We start from the raw sequence: 7,313 nt of genomic DNA on the forward strand, positions 1-7,313 counted from the left end.
TGACCTAGGCAAACAATTCTCCCAGTTAGCAGTAACAAACAACCTCTCCTGCACAAACCTTACAACCCTAGTCACAATTACCATACAACTCTACCTTACTACAAGTCTTAGCTAACTCCTCTAGAAAGGATCACTCTGTACCAACACATTCCCATATCAATCAGGTTACTGGCCTTGTGTCCTGGTGGAGAAATTTTGTTCTGAGTGAGCACAACCCTCAGACCGACCGCAACACCTGCCAGTTGACAGTAAGTGAGTTTATTGATACAGAGTGATAACAAAAAGCAATAGTATAAACAATCAAACAATTCTATATCTACCAATCCTAGGGCTGTCAGAGTCAAGGTGCATCTGGCCAGGATGCAATCTTCAACTTCTGAGGATTTCTCTTTGGTGTCATTAGTCTGGAGGTGGGATTCCAAGGCCTGCAGCCCCCCACCAGTGGGGTAGATGAAATGGGCTGCTGCCTTCTGTCTATGGCGGCCTTAGGGACCCTTCCTGGGGAACGGGGACAGGGACCCTCAAGTCTTTGCTTTTGTCTTTTGCATAACAGCCATCTGCAAAGCTTCAACAGATAGCTGACACTTAGGATTTTTCAAGTGCTTAACCTGTTTCTCTAGCTGCTAATTAATAAATTCCTATACTTCTTACAACCTTCTATTCAGATACCAACTCTGCTTCCACACTTTAAAGTTTACTTCCCTTAAGTTGCACAATATATATCGTAAAATCCACAGTCACCAACCACACAACACCTACATTTCCACTTCTAACCCTTGGGTACAGCTACAGCCAAGGATTAGTGGTAGGAGCAGAGATCCTAAACTCCCTCCCTAGTTTCTCAAGTAATCTACAGCTGAGAGACATCCGGACACTTGCTTCCATAAACTTGTTTCTAACTCATTCCTTCTTTCTCCTAACAAAAACATCTCTGAATCTCCTAATTGGTGAGAATCCAACTTTTCCCGTAAGCTCGGGGAATTCTACAACCTGAGGTGTGTACACCAAAAGAATAATAAACATGGAGATTCCTGTGTATCCCCTTTTGCAATTCTCCACCACTTAAATGTTACACAAATTGCCAATTGCTCAAATCATGAAGAAGACCTTATGAGGGAGGATAAGGCAAGATGCCACGTTTATTAAGCACTTAATACACACACACACCACATCCATACCCCAATTTCTGTTCTGCACTGGTATACATTACCAGTCTTATTGGTGCTCAGATCAACTTAGTGGCCAGCCAAGTTGATCACAAGTGGGAGCCAGGCTTATGGCAGTCCATCTTGTCAGATGAACTGATGCTCCAAGATGACATGCAGAACAAGACCCAAAATCAATACATCTCACCCCATCTTTTTTAGTCTTGTAAATTCACCCAAACCTCTGGGCTTTTGATGAGTTATCACTGTGTTCTTTCTTTAACATCAATTGCCGTTGTTCTCTCACTGTTCTGGGCATTTGATCTTTTATCTGTCTGCATTCTGTCTGCATTCTTCAGCCAGTTGCCAGCTGATGTTTTCCTTTTCCACAAACACACTCTCACCCATACAGTATACAAAAGAGTAAAAGGCGAAGCGCTTATGTCAAGCTACAGAACAATACAAAATGGAGTTTAAGGGAATGCACAATTTAAGAAAATACATAAGATTAAAAGCAATAGGCAAAAGTCTATTTCCATGTTATTTACTTAACATCAAGCTGGTATTTATGCAATTTTCATAACACTTGGGGTGAATTTAGATGGGTGCAGTTGTATCAGTATAAATCCTGCATTATACTGTTATTGTAGTATAAGCATTTTTCCAGTACAGCTATGTTGCTTTAGAAGAAATTTCAGCTAAACCATAAATGTCATTCTCATATTGCAACAATAATATTCACAGTGGGTAGTATGTCAGTAGAAATGTGCCAGTATGCTCAGTGTAACTACACTAATGTAACTTTACTATGTAGACTAAGCTATAGAAGCAGCAGCACAGAGCTCAGCTCAAGCTAACTGCCCAAGAATTCACCTGGTTTCTAGACGGGGTTTCAACCTGCCCCTGGTATCCAAATGAGCTGATTTAATCCAAGCTCAGGTTTATCTAGACTACATAGGAGTCACAGAAGATACAGCCAAAGATGGGTGGCCAAATCAGGGAAGGTATCCAGAAGTGCAGTGGGGGAAGTCAGGGATTTACTTGGTAGCCGTGTTGGTCTGAGACAAGAAGACATACAAAAAACTAGAACTCTTGGCTCCAAAATGATACCTTTTATTAGACCAACTGGGAAATCACAAGAAAATTGTCCTTTACTGCAAGTTTTCAGGATCAAAGTCCCTTTGTCAGGCTCTGGGAAAGTATAGATGGTACAAGATGATAAAAACTCACCATAGATAGGAAATAAACTTCATTTTTGCTTAGAGGGAGCTGAAGATGGTGGGCTGTCCCTCTGGGTTCATGACAGTGTCTTTGTCCAAACAAGTGGAAAGATGAACCAAGAGGTCTCTTACAGTGACATGACCCTAATGTCTGAGAAGTCCTGCTGAATGGCAGCATCCTACTGTAGTAGTAAATTTAGTTGGGCTTCTGGCCTACTTGACTAGGAAAACAGACAAAGATGAGAAGTGCTGATACTGCTTATTTCAGTTACATGTTCTGAGATAAGGAATCCTGCATGCCTTATTATCCTGTGCACAGAAGTCCAATTAAGTAAACTTGTTTTGGTTTCTGCAAGGTTGTTTTTTTTTCTCTTTATCTGTCTTAAGTATAAATATGCTTGAGAGTAGGAGGATTCCTTTGAAACAGACAAGTGGGTGATTCCCCTTGCTGTCTGGAATTCTCTCTGTGATCACAGTGGGACCCTAATTAAAGAAAAGCTGGCTCTGTCAGTTCTGATTCAACCACAATGCAATGTTTGATTTCTTCCACAGTTTGGTACCATGACTCGGATAGAGATACCCAGAGTGATCAGTTAAGACACAGACATCTCTTCACTGAAGCCCTGGTGCCAAACCAAGGTAAGAGACCTATTGAAATTTCTACTGGGGCTTTTCAGTGAGAGGCTTTTTCTGGGTCTACCTGATTCACTGCTTGAGGCTCACCCTATCTGATCTTTTTTCTGCCAAAACTGTCAGACCCACTGTGTAAGTAGTAACTGTGAGTAGAAAGAGTTAAGGTTAAAGACTCTGTGTTGCTGTTGTCAATGAAAGTATTCTCCCATGTGAATTAAGTTCTGTAAAGAACTATGAGGTCTCTCTGAAGCCAGGAGTGGAAACCTTGTGCAGCCGCCCCAAAGACAACACATTTGTTCTTTATGCTCTTCGAAAGCAAGGGCGCAAGGTAGAAACTCTTAGCGTGTGAGTGTTTTCCATGATAAGCGTTGACCAAGGTTGAGACTAAAGAAATGCTCTTGAACCTTGTGCCTCAATGCTGAAATTCCCCTGTGTGAATTGAGAGTATGAATTGAGAAATATGAGCCACTGACCAGGACTGAGACTAAGGTTGGGTTCAGCCACTCCAAGGCTGTCTGGAAGGCCAGTTTTGAAAGCAAGGGGACCCAACTGGAACCTCGTGACCCAGTGGACAAGTTTACCCTTTCCCCACCCTCAGAAATGAGCTGTGTCTAACCATGAGTAACTGCATTATGTGCTGTTATTGCAGTGGAGTCTTGTCTTTGGACATTAGCCACAGCATCTCTGTGCTGCTAGCAAATGTCACAACCTGACCAGACACCCTCAATAAGCCATTCCTGTATGAAAGACCTGTGTGAACTGAGTTTAAAGATATAGGGAGTAGAGAGTCTAAAGACATAACGGCTCCACCAAAAGGGGCTCCAGCATTGTACATGTACACACACTATGGCCATAAAAGTTGTAAGTTTCTACACAAATGGAATGGTATACCAGAGATGATTTTAGCTGGCAGTTTCCCCTGGAGGGACCATTTGATTTAAGTAAAATTGTTCATCTTTGCAGAGACCTTGAGTTAAAAGGTTGTAATATACCACATTATAGACTCAGTGGGACACATTTTTTAATTGGTATGAAGAAGTTTTCAAAAGATGTCAAGAATCTCAAGTTTGGAGTCTTAAGGACTCCCAAGAGAAACTGAAATCTGAGATAAAGGAATTAAAACAGAAAAGTGCACCAAAAGGGGGACCCCCATCAACAGTACCATCAGCACCAAAACAACTTTATCCACAAATAATTGAGAATGAATCTGCAGAAGTTATAATTGATTTTCTTAATGTGCCACCCCCATATCAGTCCCAGCCACAATCTGAACCTGAAGAAGTCCAAAGTAACCAAATAGGCTCTTCCAGCAGGATTAGCCCACCTCACCAGGAAACTATCACTCAACAAACATCACCTGCCCCCAGGGCATGCCCATGTCCACCAGAGGCATGGCATCTGTTTCCTGAAATCTCAACCCCCTCCTCTGGTTAAAGGTCTGATACCCAATATGGTCCAGTCCCTTCTTTAAAATCTAAAAAGGCTCAGCTTATGCCTTTATGCCAACTTCCAGGGCAAGGTCCAAATGGGGAAACTACAATCACAGTCCATGCCCCCTGGACCCCAGGAAACCTCCTAAACCTTGTTAAATAATTTCCCAACATCAGAGAGGAACCCCAGAAATTTAGAGATGAATTGAAAACTGTAATCCAGTGTTATAATCCAACATGGGCAGATTTGAACCCATTAATGAAAAGTGTTCTGCCCTCTGAGATCCGCAACTGCCTCATCGCACAGGCTACTTGGCCTACTCAAGACCCCGGAAAATGCCCGAAGATGCCTCCTTCAGGCTGTGCTTAAAATTTGCCCAAGGAAAACTGACTCGGCCAAAATACATAACTGTAAACAAAATAAAAGAGAATCCCCAGCAAACTATATGGACCACTTGAAACTAGTATTTGAAAGACATTTTGGTATTGAAAATGCAGCTAAAACTGTGCCAGAAGCAGTTGCTTCCGCTTTTGTCCACAGACTTCTTTCTAAAGTCCAGGAACAGTTGTGCACAATTGCTGTAGGTTGGCAAACTAAGCCACTTGAAGAACTAGTCACCATTGCAAATCATTGTACAACCTGCCAAAAAAAAAAAAAAAATACAAGGAAACTAAGCTAATGTCATTACAATTACAGACTTTAGGCAGAGGCAGAAGCCAAGGTTTCCATCAAGAACAGTTCAGAGGCAGGGAATGTGGTCATGGGATAAAACAAGGAGAATTTCAGTCCCAAAATAATGACAGTTGTCATTATTGTGGCCAACCAGAACACTGGAAGGCTCAATGTCCTCACCAGCCTAGCCAGCCAGGGATAACGTTTAACCCGCCACCGCCTCCTCTTACTCAGTTCTCTGTCCCGAATCAGGGAGCCTCCTGTTAGGCCAGCCTGAGGAATAGTAACATCATCACAGCCCCGCTTCTTCCACTTAATCAAGATGATCCCTTCGTTTCCTGTGTACTAAATGGCATTTCTACAAAATTTTTAGTAGACGCTGGTGCAAGCCGCTCTACTCTTCGAGCTGAAGAATTTTCCACAACACCCCTCTCCTCTGCTGTTGTAAACACTGTAGGAATTTCAAATCAAACAGTTCCTCATCCTGTTTCCTAACCATTGCATGTTTCTCTTGGTCCTGTTTCTGATCAACATGCCTTTCTCCTTAGTCCTTGTTCTCCTGTTAATTTGTTAGGCAAAGATTTGCTTTGTAAACTCAGCTGTACTATCTACTGCTCTCCTAATGGTGTTTATTTAGATGTCCCCTGTGATAACAAAATTCCTGTACTTGCTACTTTAGCTAGTTCACCTCCTGAGCCTGAGTTCCCTGATCTTTCTGTGTTGCAAGAAGAAATCATAAAAGCTAGTTCCTCCATTTCTCTGGTACCAGCATGCTAATGAAGTAGGACAAATCCATACTGCCCAGCCTGCAAAAATTAGATTAAACCCAGCTAAGCCTTTACCCAAAGTTGCTCAATACCCTCTACGTCTAGAAGCCGAAGAAGGGATACGCCCTGTTATAACTGGCCTTTTAAAGCAAGGTATCATTATCCTGACTAAGAGCCCTTTTAATATGCCTATTCTTCCTCTAAAAAAACCTGAAAAGAATACCTATAGCTTTGTACAAGATCTCCATGCAGTAAATTTGTTATACCAAATCCAGCTACTATCTTGTCCTGTATTCCTCCTAATGCTTGTTATTTTACTGTTGTTGACTTGTGTTCTGCATTTTTCTATATTCCTATACACTCTGATAGCCAGTTTCTCTTTGCATTTACCTATCAAGGACCTCAGTATACCTGGCTGCGATTGCCCCAGGGCTATATTGAATCCCCTTCACTTTTTTCTCAAATTCTGAAGAAAGATCTAGATGAAATAATATTTAAAGACAATTCTGTGCTTGTGCAAAATGTTGATGATTTGATCTTGATATCTACCTCCCTTGAAGCCTGTAAAACTAATTATTTAACTCTCCTCACCTCTTTTGCCCTAAAAGGCCATAAGGCATCTAAAGAAAAGCTACAGCTTTTTCTTCCTCGGGTCCACTATTTAGGTCATGATATTTCTGCTGGAGAACGACTGCTTTCCTCTTCCAGAATAAAAGCTATTCTTAAAATCCCTAGAACAACTACTGTGTCCCAAATGCGTACCTTCCTAGGCATGGCTGGCTACTGCTGTCAGTGGATACTCGGCTATGCCTCTGTAGTCAAGCTGTTGCAAAATCTGACTCTTGTTAATACCCCTTGCCTTTACCCTGGACTTCAGAAATTGAAGCCACTTTTCCCTCTATTAAACAAGCTCTGTTGCAAGCTCCTGCCTTAGGCCTTCCTGATTCTACTAAACCTTTTCATAGATTTCATAGATTTAATAGCCATTAGGGCTGGAAGGGACCTCAGAAGATCATCGAGTCCAGGCCCCCGCCCAAAGGGCAGGAAGTCAGCTGGGATCATAGGATCCCACCAAGATAAGCATCCAATTTTCTCTTGAAGGTGTTCAATGTAGGTGCTTGAACCACCTCTGATGGCAGGCTATTCCAGATCTTGGGGGCTCAGACTGTAAAGAAATTCTTCCTTATGTCCAGCCTGAAATGGTCTCGTGGTAGTTTATGACCATTTGACCTCATCATCCCTTGGGGCGCTTTGGTGAAAAAACGTTCCCCCAGATACTGGTGGTCATGCCTGATAAAATTATAGGTGGCCATCAGATCACCCCTGAGCCTGCGCTTTTCCAGGCTAAAGAACCCCATGGCTTTCAGCCTGTCGTCATAAGGTCTGTTTTCCTGACCTCTGATCATGCGTGTGGCTCTCCTCTGGACTCTCTCAAGCTTCTCCAC

The 7,313-nt window shown here is 42.3% G+C and overlaps 1 long non-coding RNA gene across 1 annotated transcript in view; it reads left to right on the top strand.

Moving 5' to 3' along the window:
- Positions 1-3,462: 3,462 nt before the first annotated feature.
- Positions 3,463-7,313, top strand: part of LOC109313221 — a 19,628-nt gene continuing 15,777 nt past the window's right edge. Inside the window, exon 1 of the long non-coding RNA XR_002101994.1 lies at positions 3,463-3,573. This is a non-coding gene — a long non-coding RNA (uncharacterized LOC109313221). The remainder of the gene's footprint in view (positions 3,574-7,313) is intronic.

This window comes from Crocodylus porosus, unplaced genomic scaffold (genome assembly GCF_001723895.1).
Source record: "Crocodylus porosus isolate Cpor-Errol unplaced genomic scaffold, CroPor_comp1, whole genome shotgun sequence".
Taxonomy (NCBI): domain Eukaryota; kingdom Metazoa; phylum Chordata; order Crocodylia; family Crocodylidae; genus Crocodylus; species Crocodylus porosus.